This window comes from Myodes glareolus, chromosome 11, assembly GCF_982192425.1.
Source record: "Myodes glareolus chromosome 11, mMyoGla1.1, whole genome shotgun sequence".
In the NCBI taxonomy this organism is placed as follows: Eukaryota; Metazoa; Chordata; class Mammalia; order Rodentia; family Cricetidae; genus Myodes; species Myodes glareolus.
Genome location: NC_142036.1, coordinates 70,575,550 through 70,593,867, shown reverse-complemented (window position 1 = coordinate 70,593,867; position 18,318 = coordinate 70,575,550). Strand labels below are relative to the sequence as shown.

Below are 18,318 nucleotides of genomic sequence, written 5' to 3'. Positions count from 1 at the left end.
TAAAACCTTTTGTCAACGACTCTAATAATTTGTACAATTGAGGAAAGGGGGTGCACAGTCTTTGCAGATGTGCATTTATGATGCTATTTTTAAGCTGAGTGGCATGAAAGAATAGATCCGTGCGAATTGGAAGTTGATCATTCATTTTATGCATTTGGCTTCTGCTCCTGCTAAAATTTTATTCCGTGTAAAGAAAACACAGCCAGCCTTGAAACGAGGTAAGCCAGGGGTGTGACAACAAGATGAAAATTTTCATTTTCTAAGCCACGATGCCTGCTCAAAACAAAGTGCCGTGGAGTCTCTCCCCCACCCCAGCCGAGGAGAGAAGAGCTGCTCACTGCCTCACTACAGTAGAAAGTTGCCCTCTTTCAGCATTCTGAGGAAATCAGCTCTTAATGAGCCTCCATTCTCTTACAGCGGTCCATTTTCTGAAAATGAGTTTAAGTGCTGAAGGAAATGCCAGAAGCATTTGCACACCCAGCTCCAAATTAATATGTGTTAATTCTCTGTAATTTAACATCAGAGGCACCATGCCGTTTTTCTAGTAACCAAGCCGGGTCTAAACTCAGATACACTGTCTATACTCTGGCTACCTAAAGCTACAGCGATAAATATTTTCACACCGTTGATGGTGTTAAGAAAATAATGTGAGTTTTATGAATTAAAGTCCCCTGGGAAAATTTCTCAAACTTTTCTGGTCAGAAAAAAATTTGATTGGATCATCATCTTTAATCTTTATTCGGTATTATACTTGATATGTGTATGAGAGAATTCCACCATCTACCCTACATTACTAAAAATGGAATTATAGTCAGAACACTGTGAAATTTACTACAGACCTATTCCACCAGGGAGACGGTAGAACCGAGAGGACTGTGAAACTCTCTGTGGTCAGCCTGTGAGACTGATCACCATGTCACCACCGACTTGCCTGGACCCTCAGAGTCTAGTAGGCCTTTCCCCATTGCTGTTTCCCCTGCAGACAACCCTTGTTCATACTCTCTACATAGGTGAAAGAGTTTGTCAGTCAGTCAGTGAAACAGTGATCTATGTATGCTGTTGATCGGGGTACTTGTGCTCTGCCCTGAAGGCACTTACTCCTGGAATGGCATCTTCCAATGAAGAGGCCCAAAGCATGATGGGAGGAAGTCACACGTGGGCAGGCTTTACAAATTCGTTCTTCAAGAAAGCATGTCGTATTTTGAATTGTTACGCAGGCATTTTTTTAGGAATATCTTGAGTTTAACAAGGGTGTACAGTGACTATAGTTCTTGTCACCTGTGCACGTCTGCAAGTGAAGGTTACTGAGCTTTGTGAAAAGATCCACAACGGGCCAGTCACTCATAGAATGTTCTATAAATATTTACAAATTACATTTCTTATATATTGGAGAACTTTTCTATGTTAAAGATTTCTGTAGCAAATCGATACTGAGTAAAAGTTGTTTTCATAAAACAGTGCTTAGTTTCCTCCAAATAAACTTTTCCTACTGTTTTAACTTTTTTTAAGAAAAGAACTAGAACAGGATCTATAAATAATGGTCTACGGGATGTGCAGCTGTCCACACTGTAGCTCGACTCACTTTGGATGTGACAGTGGGGAGAGCCCTGGTTATCCTTCATCCATACCCAGTTTATGTTCCAAATGTACAGTTGGCAGTGTGGTCCTTGGAGATACAAAGACATTTGGAATTAAGTCAGAAGACATGGAGAAGGATTACCTCTCAGTTGTCCCATAGTTATTTAAGTGGCATAAGAATACTGTCTTTTTCTTGCATTTGCGGAATTGTCTTTACGTATTCATGACCTTTTAATATAAAAGATAAATTTGAAAAAGATAGTATTCCACAATCCTTCTTAATGTGTATGCAGATGCTTTTTATGTTGGCCAATTTTGACAAATCAAATGCATGCAATTTGATCCATGTTCTCTGTAATTTTGAAGTATGTTAACGTCCATGTGATAGTACTGGCTTCTGTTTAAGGAAGCAAGCTAGACTAAAATAACTTTTAATAAATTTTATCTGTCATAGTTCATGTTAGTTCCCATGCCCTTTTGTCTTAGCCACCATTATCTCCTAGCACATTCTAGCGGAGCCCCAAGGTGTGTTGAAACTGGCGTGAAGACATTTTCGAAGGTTGCAGAAGAAGCAACGCCAGTGCCGTTGCATTGGTTAGCCTTAGAGGAACTCCGCAGACTTTCTTCTGCACATAACTGACTATCCGAAGGGGACTGTGGATGGGAAAGTCTGACTGCTTCTAGCATGCCATCTCTATTATGGAGGGTGCTGTTTTGCTTAGACCAATGACTACACTCTACCAACACAGTTGATCACTCATTCATGAGCCTGCATTATGAGATCATAATTTTATGATACCCTGAAGCTGTTTGTTCTTTGGGGTTTTTCATAGGGTGATGTTAGACTATGACATAGACAACTTCCCTGATACTAACCATTGCCAGAATGAGAATTCCTCAAGGGCATCCGTTCTTTTTGTGCAGTGTCCTTGCTCTTGAACTGTGCAAAGCTGCCCTTCCTGCGTGGTACAGGCCCTTGGCGGGTGCAGATGGGGAGATCTAAGGTCCCAAGATGTACTACAGTTCCCTGCCTTGGTATCCTTCTGCCTTCCAGCCTCCTGCCCCTCTTTGTTTTCTGTTCCCTATCTAAACCATCCCTTCGAGGTATTTTAGCGTGACATCTTGTTCAAGGATTTGTCATACAAAACTGTCTGATAGTGGTAACATTTTAAATAATGACTTAGCAATGCTCAGAAGAGGAGCCCTGTGAATCAGATGTTCAAGTAAAGGTTCTCTGAGATCTGAGTGTTTTTTTTTTAAAGTTTCTAGAGCATGTAGCACTGGCCAGGGGGACATAGAGTGAAGAAACTCCCTATTGCATTATGGGCCACTTCTGCCCTCCTAGCCGTAGGAAGCCTGTCCATATGGAATGTGCACTATGAGTCTCTGCGGCTGCTGTCAGTCACTTAACTTGAAGAACTAAAACCAATAACCTTTCAAAGGTTATCAAATCATGACAAATCCCACAGCAGCCAAGTCACTTAAAATGGTCATTCATCAATGATTTGATATTCTGATTTTGAATAAATCTTGATATTTGAATAAATCTTGAGGTATCTTGATGTTTCCCTCAGTAAAGACCACAAGTGCTAGCTAGTACTGTAGTTCCTAAATGTTACCAACAAGTGAGTCAAAAACCCCACTAAATTTAGTTTCTTTAAGATAAGTTTAAAGGAAAGGAATGACCTATGACATAACTAGAGATGCCCCAAAGTGGGAATAGAGGGAAAGGCCCTGATTAGGGAGTACATCTAAAGATGCGCGGTGTCTGTTTGGGCTTCGAATGATGTGATTAGATCAGTATGGAAAGACGGAATCCTGTATGTAGGTTGGTCTGCACTTTCGGGTGCTAATGATTTCATTTTAATGTCACCGTTTAGTTTCATACTGATCATTTATACTGACAAAAAGGGAGAAGAGAAAACAGGGAGCCTGTCATCAGTCATTCATTTAATCAAGTGGGGAAAGTAGATAAATAAACATACTGAGTTAATTATTCTTCAGCATATAATGATTGACAATAAAATTAATTTATGCCTCCTTTTAACCCTTTTGGCTCTTGTGCTGCTGGAGTTAATAGGCACTAGCAGTTGGAGGAACTTATTTGTCCTAGTCCAGATACTCAGCGCCGATCTTGAGGAAAGTTAGGCACATCCAGCATGTTTACTCCACTGTAGAAAACTCCGAGGTTTCCTCCTTAGTATTCCTATTTAGACTTCTTGATGAAGACATCTTTTTTTTGAAGTGTGCATTCTTAATGTGGAAAATGATTTGTAACCAGATGTAGCAGCTAATTCAGATATGTACCAGAGTATGTAGTAACGAAAGAGAAATTTTACAATAAAAGTCAAAACATAGCTTCATGTTGAAAGGGGGTCTTGAAAGTTCTGCCAGCCTCTTTTGGGTTTGCTAACCCTTTCCCCATCATCTAGAGACACTAATGTTGATGTCCGTTTCCTTTACAATGTGGATCTTTTTTTAGTTAACTTCCCTCTAGGTATCTTCAGATGAGTGTGGATATGTAACAAAAATGTCTCAATATTTTCTTTGGAATTGTTGCATCAACAATTATCAGAAGTAGTTGAGAAATGGGGAAAGGAAAGGCGGGCCTAAAGGATCAGGGGTACAAATAGTAATTCAATTGTCACTTAGACTTATGGGTTAGAGACCTAAGAGACTGAGGGTACCTTTAGTAAAACATGAGTTTCTTCTGGGCACACTTTATTAAGTGAGTTTATGTTAATATTTGTGTTTTCAGTAGAGCTGGATTCTGACCACCCAGTAGTCTGAGGTCATTTCTAACTCTCAAGGTAGTTCAATCCTAAGGCACTAAACCTAGAACTGGGGAGAACTGGCAGACAGGACCTTTGTGGTGATTGTGTAGATGTATCACGTTCGCAGAGTCCTGTATTTGGCTTTCTGATGCTAGTGTTGTTGTTCACTTTCTGCAAGCGTTTGGCAGTAGTGACTGGTTTGCATCAGGATGCTTCTTGAAGGGATTAGGTAAGGTGCTGCCGTCATGTAATGGCAAAATAAAATTTAAAAAAGATCTAATTCTTAACTTGCCCTAAATAAAATTCCCTTCATGAAGTCAGTGTGAAAATGAAGGACTTGCATTGCTGGTAAAAGGCACCTACAAAAATAAATAGAACAGTCCTTTCCTTTCGTCTTAAATAATTATTTTTTCTAAATGTGTCCTCTACTTCCCGTCCCTCTCCTGCCAGCCACATCTTTAAGTTTCCTGGGTTTCTGGGTAAACATGTCAAATAAAAAATCGTTTCACAGTTTATTAAAAAATTATATTTTGTGGTCACAAATATTATCTGCTTGTGTGTGTGAACCTGGTGCCTGTGGAGGACAAACAGGGTCCTGGATCCCTGGAGCTGGAGTTTAGATGTTGTGAGCTACTGTGTGGGTGCTGGGAACAGAACTCAGGTCCTCTGCAGTAGCATCACGTTCTCTGAACTGCTGAGTCATTTCTCAGCCCTAAAGATTTGTTTTATTTTGTGAAGTGTGTGTGTTTGTGTGCAGGCATTTCACAGGAGTGCTGGTGATTCCTGTGTCAGATGCCAGCGGTGTCGCATGCCCTGGAGCCGGGGTTGCACACATTCTTTTTGATTTACTCATTTTTCCTGCAGGTATTAATTAAACAGTATGAATTAGGAATGGGAATTGGTAGTCTTTTCGTTCACTGAAATAAAAGCTTTCCTTGTTGTTGGTTTGTTTCTTTTGTTTGTTGCTTCAGATTATGGCTTTTATTTTATATTCACGTAGATATCTACAGCCAGCTAGTTAAGCCTAACACAGATTATAGTCAATGAAGTAACGTAAAGTCAACAACTCATGAGAACCCTTCGATGTCCTTTTATGACTTACACTTGAGAAAAATGGAAAAACCAGCGAGAGACTTCCAAAGAATCCCTAAGTCTGTGGAACCTGTGGGCGTGCATATCTAGTTTGACATACAAACAGTTTGGGAAAGTACTTTGAGTATTTGGATTAAAATAGTTTATTTGAATCCATTGCCATTCAGTTCACAAATAAACAGTAGCTTTTGAGTTTCTTATCACTCTCAGCACACTAGATCAAATGAGCCTTTTGGCCATAAGTATATCAAGGTAGTGAATGTTCTGTGGCTGTAGTTCTAGCAAATTCTGAGCACCTGTCTGGTTATCTTCTCATCTTAATCAGTGATTCTGTGTCTCCAGCTCCAGGGTGTAGAGCCAGAAGGATGGCAAAGCTGCTTGTGCCTTGTGTCCTTTCTGGGTTTCTCCTCATCTCTACTAGCAAAGAAACAACGTAAAAAGGGTGGTGTGTGTGTGTGTGTGTGTGTGTGTGTGTGTGTACAGGTGCATGTACACATGCCTTCATGTGCTCATGTAGGCAAGAGGTCAATACCAGTTGTTAATATCAGTTGTCTCTTACAATTGATGTTTTATACATCAAACACTCTCACACACTCTCTCTGTCTCTCTCTCTGTGTCTCTCTCTCTCTCTGTCTCTCTCTCTGTCTCTCTCTCTCTGTCTCTGTCTCTCTCTCTCTCTTTCTCTCTCTCTCTCCTCTATGTCAGTAGGTGCCTTTTTATAAAACAAGATTTCTCACTGAACCTGGAGCTCTTTGATTGAGCTAGCCCGGCTGGCCAGTTAGCTCCAAGGATCTGCCTGTCTCCCCTTCCCTCCAAGGTCTTAGGTTACAGACACATGCTACCACCGCTGGCCTTTCTGTGGATGCTGGCAGTCCGAATTCGCATCCTCAGCCTGTGCTGTTTATCTACCTCCCAACCTCGGAAGTGCTGGATGACTGTGGTTGGCACAGAAGTGGTGGCGGAAGTTACAGTGTTCCCCCTGGCTCTTAGCCTCTCTGGTGTGGGCTCACCTGTGCACGGCAGTTACTCAGTTACTGTCCAGTCCAAGGTCTCGCTTGTAGCACAGTTAGGTCTCTTTTCTTTCTTCTATCCCATTGCAACTTTCTTGCAACTTAGATTTTAATTAAATTACAATTTAAAATTTCTTTCTTTATTCATTTAGAATAGAAAACTTACATTAATCTCTTGCCACATGTGCCCCAGGTTTCAATAACAGAAAGGAAATAATAGAAGATGCATCTCTGCTCTTAAAATATGTATTATTTATACATTGTAGAAATAAGTCTTGGAACATAATTTTTTAAAGATTATTTGTGAGGAAATGCACTCTGAGGCATAGCTAATGACTGGGAAGAAAACTCTGGCCATGGTGCAGCGCTGTCGCCAGAGGTCTACAGGGGACATTCTAGGCTCACGGTAGGCCCGCGGAAAAGCTTGCACTATTTTTTTTCGTGCCTTAAGTGCCCTCCTCCTCAGCCCCCTCAGTGACCCATATAGCAGGTGCTGCCCATGTGTGGAGATGAAGAAATGAGGCCCAGAGAGACCAAGTTCATAGTCAGGTGGGTTCTTGATTCAGTACGATGTTAGTGGACGTTCTCAAGGAAGCTCACCCCAAGGATATGGCTACTCTGAAGCCAACTCCGTGGGGGATGCACAAACCCTCGTTTGCCCAAACAGTTGGTGATTTTGGCAAGGGACTCATAGTCATTTTGCTTTGATTTTGGCAGATCTTAAGGGACTGTAGCTAGAAGTGATCTATTCAGAGACTACGCCAAGTTTCCCGAAGCTTCTGTTTTTGTTTGTTAATAGTTACTGCTGCGACTCTATCCTGGCCTTTGTTGGCCTCCGGTGTCTGGTCCTTATGAAAGGTCAATCAGTGTTTTGATTTCACAGTTACAATCTAAGTGAGGTATCAGACCCTGGGGTTGGACTTTTCCCTGGATTCGGGAAACTTTAATCTATCAAGATTGCAACCTCTGCAGTGCCTTGGTCACCCTTTGGAAGAAATAATATTCTTAAGACCACAGAACAGGTGGCTATCAGGGCAAGTGCGTGTGTTTTTATTTCCTACGGACCAGGAGCAGCATCCTCTAACAGACTAACCGCTTGTCTTGCCATCCGGATCTTTAGGTTTCTGTTATTCCATTGTGCTTATTGATGTAATCCTCCTGTTCTGGGGCCCTCATGTCCTCGGGCTATTGTTCGACAGCCTTTGCAAAACCCTGCAATGCCAGTTTTCTCGGCATTTCAGGGGGCAGCTCACACACTCAAGGCATCACCTAAGTACCCATAACACATTCTTGACTGAATAATAATGTATATGGAATGTTACTTTTTTTTGCCCATATAAATGGGTAGCAATTTACACAGCTGTGGATGTGGGATGTTTCAATCCCAGACCATGTTGTAAGAAAAATTGAATGACAGTGAGCAAAACAGCAGTAATTATAAAACTAATTACTAAATGCTGATGATGCCCATAGGCTTCGCATAACTAAAATTAGAAAAGGAAATTGCTTTCGGCTTCAGAGAGGCAACATGCTAGTTACTTCACTGTTTCAGTCAAAATGGAGGGTAGGATATAAACTTCAATCAGAAAAATAGACATGTATGCATATATCTATAGATTTGCATATACATGTATCTATAGATTTGCATATATACATTTCCTGTTTTGAAGTGCTATTTGCTCTATCTTAAAATTTTATTTATAGAATTTTAGGCATAGATATTCACATAAAAAGATAAATATTAAAATACTTGAGTGCAGCATGTATTTACTATGCATTTTGGTATATCCTACAGTTATAGCATTCAAGGGCATGTATTTTCAATATATTTTGTGTATTTGGATTTTCTCATGTATGTTTTTGTAAACAGAATATGTACATTTTAATCCTTGCATAGAGAGCCCAATTTTTTAAAAATGAAATATCCAAAGAATTCAGGCATTGATCAGCTCATAAAAAATGAAATATTGCATTTGGGGAGGGCGAAAGCTTGCCGCATGCCGTGTCTCAAGGCACATCTTTGTTCTGTGCGGTGTGGGGCTGTGCAGATCGCATTATTGGGATTGTGAACATACTGCCTGCAGAGTCTGGACAGTTGAGGAATTATAAACATCAGAGCTGATATTGATAATATTCAAATAAGAATCACAGAGCTAATGATTTATGTCGAAATACATATAAATAAAAATGATCTAGTAAATAAGAAAGTATCATTCCCTTGTTTCTCCCAATTAGTCCGTCTCTGCTGCAGACCAATGTGGTGAAGCCCAGATGCCTCCAGATAAACCCTTACTGGGTGTGTGCATGTGTCTGATGAAGTAGAATCTGAAGATAATTTGTTATTGACAGAAAAATTAGTACTGCATTTAAATTTTAAGCAATTTAAGTGATCCAAACGTAGCATTTTATATCATTTTCCATTGCATGGTATTTTAAAAGTCTTAGACCAAGATGACAAAAGATGTAACTGCTATCGACATATGTGACTGAATGAAAACTCAAGTAATAATTGGACGGCGGCTGGGAGGAAAGTTGCCTCTCTTTACCTGGCGAGGCAGTACAATGAGTTAGTTCTTCCCGTGTGCGTGTGTGTGTGTGTGTGTGTGTGTGTGTGTGTGTGTGTGTGTGTTAATGAGGTTAGTAACTTGTTCTTTTACCAAGACAAATGGTCTGCTAATGAAGGAAGGAATCACAGAGTGGCTTGTGAGGGGAATACCTGGCAGTTTAATCAGCTGTAACTAATATGCAAACGAGTTGCAGCAAAAATCTCCCCTTCTCCCAGTTACCCAGGGCGCTGGGAATCCGGACAAACCTCTTCAGCTGGGAAGGTAATCATTGCACCGGAAGTTACGTCACTCGTGAGCATAGGCGTGGGAGCCGGAGATCCTTGAGGGCCGATGAAACCAGGGAGTGGTCCTGTTTAGTTCTCTCAGCTCGTTACTCACGTCTGCCTTCCAGTTTGCTCCCGCCTGGGTTAGGGAAGGATTCTCGGTGTGTCGACGCTGAGGAAGGCTAGTTTTCTTTTCGTTAGAGTTGAAGTGTAAGTTCCAGGGAAGGAACCAGGCAAGTGGGAGAGAGGTGTGTGCTCAAAGAGGACCAAGCCTTCAGGTTGTTAACGAGGAATCGACTGTGAATCGGATGTATGTCAGGCTTGCCACCATCTTGCAGTAAAACAGAAACTTGGCTCCTACTGTTGTCGAAACTCGAAGCTTCATCATTTTTTTTATTTTGTCTATGTGAATAGAAATTTACCAGAGGATAGATAACAAAATAGCTGGGTTCTTTTTTTTTTTCCTGAGGCTCTTTGTTCAAAATACCCTGTCATTTGACTCATTAAGGCAGTGCGGAGGGGCCCGTGGGGTACTGTTTTTATCAGCCTGTACCAGAAAGCTGGCTTTGCTCACAGACAAGATCGTTTTCTACAAATTTTCTGTCATGTTTCACCTTGGTAATCTCCATCTCTTGTGTGCAAAAAGAAACAATTTATTTTCAACACTTGAGGGATATAGACCATCTGACTGCTGTCACAACCTATTGTTTTTAACATAAACATCATAGCTGCATTTGCTTTGAAATATTGGCCTATTATTGCATGCATCTGAGGCACGTGCGGAAGTGTCACCTTGTGCTCCCTCGCGTCAAAATTGAGACCTATCACCTAGAAAGTGCAAGTCTCTCCCTCATATGCATTTATTTCAGCCAACTTAGAAATAGATTTCCTCTTCCTAATTGAGTTAAACAGTGCAGCACCCAAGGAGAAGCTTGCGAACATGCCTTGCTCTCAGCCGTAGCATAGAGAACCCTTCCAGTGTAGGGAAGGAGCCTCTCTATTTCCCTATAGCAAAAGATGGTTGATTGCTTAATGGTCAAAGCACTCCTAAATAGCTTACTTCACATTACTGGAGAGAATGTGCTTCCCATCAATTGCATGGTGTAATTCTTTCTATTATTTTAGTGGAATGATCATATCTTGCCTAGAAGCAAGCATATAAAAGAGAGACTGACTTGATAATCTTTTTGCTATTTGGGGTATCTCCGGTCTGTTACTTAAGTCCTTGTACCAGTGCACTGGGAAGCGGGAGTGGTCAACTCATTCATAGGGCTTTCTAGCTTAAACTTTATTTATCTGCATAAAATCAAAGCCAGGAGTCACATCAGGCAGGTTATTGGCACTCTACCCTCCTCCCACTTGAGGCTCTTCCAGCATTATAGCTCCTACAGCCTCATCCACCTTAGTGAAGAATGCTCAGAGCATTGCAGGGGTCGAAAGACTATGGCTGCCCAGTGCAGGATCCCTTAGTGTTGATGCTCTTGCCTGTAAGCCTCAGCCACCATTGAGCTGTTATAAATGATCTTTTATGGTAACGGACATTATTTTTTGCTGTATTCTGATTCACGTTGACCTTCAACTATATCTGAATCACTGCTAAAGAAGTCAAGCCAATGGCCATCATCCCAGGATGCCTGTGAGCTTTGAATGCTTCACTTTTGCTGCCCGTAACCTCCTTCCCTTTTAGCTGCCAAACTGAATGGCCTTAGAATTCATTCCTGATGTGACATCATCTCCCAATCTTTTGAAAGTCTAATTTCCAAGTACCCCTTGGAGACTTGATGTTTTTATCCTAGTTTTGCCTTTTAATTTACTGATCAGTGACCATTTTAGAAGTTCTTTTTTTTTTATGTAGACCTGGCCTCTGTAGCCCTCTCTCTATTCTTTTTCATTTTTACATTAATAATTACCATACTTCCCAATTAATTGCCATTTGTGAATATAATTGGTGTGTTTCCTTTCTCTCCAAACCACTAATGAAGATGTTAAATAAGTCTTAGCATGAGGCTGACCTAAGCAGAATTCCCCTGGACCATGGGCACATTAGCGTCTACCATGGCCCTGTTTGTTTTGTATGACTTTAAGAGTGCTTCCGGACGTGATGTGTGCATACATTTCTAGGATTTCACAGTAATGGAGATCTGTGTGAAGTGTCTGTCTAGCTACATAATGTCGAGCAAACTCTGTGATTTTCTGAAAACTAAGAATATTGATTTACTTTTCCATCCCAGAATCTTAGACGCATTGTTTGCATTCAAGGCAGTGAAAACAAAAGCTTTTGTGACTTTTTTTTTTTGCAGAAAATATCCCTGTGAGATAAATTCAGCTGCTATTTCCATGTTTGGCAATACTGGCACGGAGGAGGGCATCAAAGGTGTTTAACACAAACATGCTACGGAGCCATCTGAGAAGAGTGCTTCCATTCCAACCCAACAGGATTGGGCGCACTTTCTCTATGATCAAAATATTACAAAGGGAGTGGAGAATAATTTATATCAGAGGTTCTGTGACGGAATGAAATGGGGCTCTTTTGAAGTATCATCTCTGAAAGCACAGCATGAAGCTCAAATAAAGTGAAGGACATTCGCTATTACAAGTAATGTCCTTAATAATCTTGTTAGTCTAGTCTCCCTCTGTACGAGACAAATGGAACATTATTGGCTTATGGGCTGTAGTAAATAATTTAGTTTCCAATATTCAGGCTGCTTTGACAGTAAATTAAAATGACATGAAAGGGGCTTGTTGAATAAAGAAAGTATCCAATCAAATTTAATTGGCATGACTAAGGCAGTAGAAATATGTTTTATAATTAAACCATGTTGTCTTGGAGCTTTATAAGCATGTATGAATCAAAATGTCAGAAATTATTCTTTGATAGTGTGCTTTTAAAACTTTCCATGGTGAATAGTTTTCTTAAACAAGCTTCTAGACATGCATATTGATGTGACATGAAAACAGTTTCCCGTTTCTAAATAATAAGTGATAAACTTATCCCTCCATTTGTAAACCAACCGGCAATTCTGCTAACAGACTTAAAAGTTTCTTTTATGGGAGTTTATCTTCAGATTGATATATTAATAACTCAGGGAGTTCTGATTTTGCCAGGGTCCTCTTACAGTATTTTAGTGTTTAACCTTTGGGTGAAGAAAGGTAAGTACTGCCGTCACTGAGATGAACTCACGTGTGAAAAATAATAGTCTTCAGAATAAGAGAACAAAGAAGGTACCCTTGGGTGTTCCATTCCCTTCCCAAGTTCAAAATGAATTGAATTGGCTAAATCTGCCAGCCAAATGGCAATAAGGTGCCAAGTGCTTCCACCAGAACAGGAAGCTGTGGGAACACTTTTGGGTTTTGCATGACTTTTTTGTTGTTTCTTTCCTGAAAATTGTGCATAGCTAAGACTATATTTGTAATAAAATTCCTAACGATGGTTCTTTCCACAACTTAGCTGGAAAATGTATAGTGGTGTCTTGAGTCTGGAGACTGTTATAAAAACAGAAATGGGCCTAGTGAGTCATCTTTCTCTCACAGCCTTTCCATACACCTCAGTCAAAATGAACTCCAGGTGGAGAAGGGTGGGGATGGAGAAAGGTTTGAGTGTGTTGCCTTTACTCAGACGACCAAGGCCATAGCTTAGAAACGGGCAGGTTCCTATTTCCTAATCTCTGGATAACTTTTGTTTAAGAGAGACTTTGGTGACCAGTCTGTGTTCTTCGGTGATGGGGCCCAACTGCAAGCAGCTCCTTTGGAGATGGTTAAATCTCAGATCATCCGGGACAATATGGTACAAATATATTTCTGCGATGTAACTTATGTGGAGCTGTAGCTCTAGATGACATGAAAATGCGTAAATATTTCCCTGAGTGGAAAAAAGGTGATAACGTGAGTGCTCCTTCCATTCCCCTCCAAGCCTGCATTCCTCTCCAGTAGAAGACTTTTAATTCTCAAGCATATTTTAATTAAAATTTTGGCAGAGGGACAAGTTAGGGAGACTTTAAAAATCATCTTCTAGTGCTGATCAAGTAAATTCTATATGCAGACAAGTTATAGATGCCTGTTAATTTTCATTGTTTTGTGTTGCCTTTTTTTTTAACTGCATAGCTAACAAAAATCATTACTGACAAATTGCTTTCTGTAATACTGTGACCTTAAAGGATAAAATAAAACATACACACAGGAATAACTCTATAATGGAAGCAGGAACACCTCATCAGAGATAAAATTTCTGGTGAGGAAAATGCAAGGAGATGATCTATTTATATCTATAGATCTATTATCTATAAAGACTGAGTTGAAGAAAGATACTCCTTTTTCACTAATCCTAAATAGCGCAGATGGAGAGGGATTCTTTTTTCCTGTTCTCTGTGTGTCTACATCAGTGGTTCCCACAGTTTGATATGGATCAGGATATTCAGGATCTTCAGGATGGCTGATTGCTAACAAATCTCCAGAATGTATCGTTTAGAATCCTGTAAGGAGGTCTGGTCATTTGCCATTTTGGCTCGACCTGGGTCTTGCTGAGGAAACATTCCTTGAAAACCATTCGCTCTTATTGTTGAGAAACAATTAGTGATCTCTCAGACGCTACGAATGATACTGGTTTTGCTGCATAGGAGGTGATTGCCGCACCCCCCACACACACACACACCCTCCGTCTGCATTCTAAGGGCTAGAATCCAGTTCATGAGCTTCAGGCAAGGGGCTGGAGGTTGAGGAAACACACACAGAGACAGACAGACACACGGACCACCAATCACTGGTACAAAGGCTCTTCTTTAATAGCACCATGGAGGCTTAAATACCCTGCAGTCAATAGCCATCAGGTGAAAATCCCATCCTCTGATCCTCTAGGCAAAGCACAGCTTTTAGTAACTTCTATTAGAAGGCTCTAGTAGGGAAGAGCAGCTGAAGGCCAGGAACCCAATTGGTTCCAACAGGTGATGACCTTTGGGAGGGGACATTAGCACAGGACATAGGAAATAGTGCTACAGTGGCTATCAGCCTCGTGCACCAGGAAAGCAGATCTTAAGCCAGCTTTGGGGGCAAACTTTCATGTATTAATCTTGTATATAGTTCATGTTAAGTTTCTCAGGAAGTAGGAGTGGCCTTTGTCTCGCAAACTTCAAGTGAACATAGACTGTTTAGAAGGGAATAAAGGGAGTTGAAGGTTTATTACCTGGAAATCGTTCTAACATAGTCCACTTCACCTCCAGGCCTGTGGGTTTGTGTGCTTTTATTCCTGGGTTACAGGCATAACTTTTGAACTAGGCCATATCTTGGTTAGCTTTAAATTTTATTGATAAAGATATAACACTATAACACTTATTATGAAATAATACATCAAAATGAAGCAAAATCTCACTAAGGGTTGCACCAGTATTGGTTGGTGTCCATCATTATAACCTGCATTTGACTTTACAATTTTGTGGGGACCTTTATCTTATGCTTGTTTCAAGGATGACGCTTGGTAAATTCACTGGACATTTACAATTGATGTTAGATTTTGGCATGGCCTATTAGGCATCATTTTTTTAATCACTATCTAAAGTTGATATAGTTTAACCATGGCTGGGCAGTTGGGACTATAAAACTTCTAGAACGAAAGGTCAAGAAATGATAGTGTCCTTATAAGTGTTTGTAGCTTTTACATCCCTGGGTCCCAGACAGCTGGTGGGCACAGTGTAGAATTAAAGCCACCTTTTATTCATCTGTGGGTTGTTTTTCTACCTTGCTGCTTTTTAATTTCAACTCTACAGACTCTAGAGTTGTCCATTGCCATCCCTGCTCTAGGAAAACAAGACCAGACATGATTGGATCGGGGGCTTCATGATTACTGTGTGCTACAGTCAATATTAGAACACTGTATTTTTTTAATTTTACTATTTTTTGACTGTACCACATTAGCAGAGCCTTAAATATATTGGCATGCTTTGAATAACACTATTTCTATGTGCACAATCCACTAAGTGCGCTTTGTGAATTGTCTTATTTAATACATAGCTAACCACTTAAAAGAAACCCATCTCTAACCCTGAGAGTCCATCTCCACATCCAGAGACCTTAGCTCGTACACTGCATGGCTCCAACATCCCCCAGTCAGACACTTAACTCTTTTGTTGATTCTATAGCAGGAATACCATTTGATAAGCTACCTTTGTTTCCAAAATTATCTTGTTAAGCATTTGATTATTTAGTAGTAATAGATATATATCATGTCAAGAAAAGGAGATAAGTCAGGGTTGGAGGTGAAAACCTGCAGTGTTAGCTCATGTGGAAGCTGAGGCTAATTGTAAGCTCAATGCGGCCTACCAAATGAGATCAGGGCCAGCCTGGGCATCTCAATGAGAACATGTCTGAAAATAAAGAGTCAAAAGAAAGATGGTGATGCAGTGTAGTGGTAGAGTACTTGATGAAAGTGTGCAAGGCCCTAGCTTCAGCCCTTAATGCCATGGAAGTAACTAAGTTACTCGCTAAAACAATAGGCTTTGTCCATTCTCCATCCTTTAGTCACGTGCAGGAAACATCCAATAATCGGTAGAGTTTCCAGATGAGATTAAAAGTGAAATCTAAATTTTGCATAGTGAACTGGACTGTTTGGAGAACTCCATCGAGTGGCTTTTAGGCACTGTCAGCTTGTCTGTCAAATGTGCCCTGACTTTTGTTAGCAAAGGTGTCCAAAGCTCCAAAGCTACCTTGTGCCTCAGTGACATAGAAAAACAAAGACCTCGTGGACAAGCGATGACTTTAAGGGCGAAACACTGTATCAGTTCAGCACTAAACCCTGTGTGGTGGTTTTCTGTGTGTGTGAAATGAGTGGGTTTGTTGAATTGGCCAGCTTGATCAGACTGATAGATGACTAAGCCATAGGGAAGCTCTCCTGTCACTGTGAGACTTCTTCCAGAGATGACCTCATCATGAGGGCTCTGATGCAATGGATTGATTGAGCTCTTGATCCATTGAGGTTATGATGGGCACCTTTGGGAGGATCAAAGTAGAATGTGGAGCCTCATGACTAAAGTAGATTTCTTAGGGCCATGACCCTCTTCAAAGAGCCCCTTCCACATACTCCTGCCTTTAAAGTCTTCTCAAGGGCATGGGCTGAACCTCTGAATCTGTGACCAAAATGAATACTTCTGACCTTGGTTAGGCATTTTGTCATGGCAGTGAGAGAAGTAATTAAAATAGCTGGAAGTTATTTTTCCTCTTTGTAGCCTACCAATTTCCATTATCCTTGATGACACTCAAACTAATCCCTGCCTTGTAACTACTGCTATTTTGCTCGACCCATGTGTTTATGGATGGAAGGAAGACAGTTTGGAAGTCAGCTGATTCAAGGGCACTCTGCTACTGTTTGGCTCTGTGACCCCAGGCAAGTCTGTGGTATACACTGAAGCTCATGCTCCTCTAGTGAAGACCTGAGGTAACTTCAGAGGTGCTGCCCAGAGGTGCTGCCCAGAGGTGCTGCCCAGAGGTGCTGACTATGGCTGGAAACTCAGAATGTTTTTCTAATCTGCCGTCCAAACGTTGCTCTTACCACTAAATACTTACCTTAGCCTGGTAAAGTTGTGATCCTTGGAAGGGAATCCATTGTCCTCAGAAAGAAAGGTTCTTTAATACAAGATTTGCAATGAAGTAGAAGGTAAAGGCAAACTCCCAGGGCCATATTTGGTCACTTTTTTTTAGGTATATTGTGTAAATATTTCACTGGCCGTTCTTCACCCTCCTCATTATCACCATTGTTAGTTGAATGCAGTCATTCACTTTTAATTTCCATTTTCCTTTTAGCTTTCTCAATACCTGTGCAGACATGGCGGTACTTCCTGTTTCATCTCTAGCAAAAATCCTTGAGCGTCTCTGGATGCAGAAGCTGGCTTTGTGGTGCCGCCTCTACATTGCTTTTCTTCTGAAGGGTTTTTTATAGAAAACTCAGAATTGCTTTCCCCTCCTACTCCAAAGCAAGAAATGTTTTGATGGGTTGATTTCAAAATAGAGACCTGGGTTTCTTATAACAAGGTGGCGGCAGAAGTATATCACGATCTTGGTAGCACAGGACTTAACCATGTGCTGAAACAGACTTTCTCTAAATTCTTTCTCCTTTTCAGAGAAAAGTCACTGCAGCTTTGTAAATAGCCATATGTTATTGTCCATTTCTGATGATTCCCAAATAAAAGATAATACTTAAAATGCAGACATTTCACCTAAAATGTGTTTCACTGATGAGAGGAGAGACACATTATTTGCATAATTTGTTTTGAGGTGGATCCATGTAGAAAACTCTGCAAGTATTTGTGTGTGTGTGGTGTGTGTGTGTGTGTACATATGAAGATTGGAAGACAGCTTCATGTGTTATTCTGTAGGTGCCATCTACCTTCTATAATTGTTTTTGATTAAAACCATGATAGGTTACATCTTCATAGGCTTGGGAAAGCCTCTTCAGTGGGAAGGTGCAGGTTCCTAGGTGAGAACTGGGAGGAATGTCAGTTGTCCCTTCATCCTTGTTCTCAAGTTCGTTAGAGACTCACAAAAGTCCAGAACAGCATCACTTGCTGAATCCAGACTTGTTGAAAAACCGACTTCTGCTTTCATGGTTTGCTGTAGCTAAGCAGACAGCTTCTGTCAGAGGAAAATTGTGATGCAGTCTAAATTCAATCCGTGCAGGGCAAGATGCAAGAGCTGCGGCGTGTGAAATATGACTGTGAGTGATGGGTTTTTACTGAACAAAATTCCCAGTGATCCAAGGGCTTTCCTTTTCCCTGGGGACAATTATTGGGACTTGTAAGAACCATCACATGTAGTCTCCTCTGAAAGGGGGCATAGCTGTGTATGGTCTGCAGGACTGTGATTTGCTAGGAAGGTGTGCAGTCAGCCTTGCTTGGTCTGGACACTGCCTTGCTGGTTGTCATAAAGCCAATTTAAAATCCTAACTTAGAAGACAATGATCCAATTTTAAAAATAGGGTACAGACCTAAACAGAGAACTCTCAACAGAGGAATTGAAAATGGCTGAAAAACACTGAAGGAAATGCCCATCATCC

The 18,318-nt window shown here is 40.8% G+C and overlaps 1 protein-coding gene across 3 annotated transcripts in view; it reads left to right on the top strand.

Annotated features, from left to right (window-relative positions):
* Npas3 (neuronal PAS domain protein 3) overlaps window positions 1-18,318 on the top strand; it is an 826,580-nt gene that overhangs the window by 266,362 nt on the left and 541,900 nt on the right. The gene's annotated exons all lie outside the window — the stretch shown is intronic.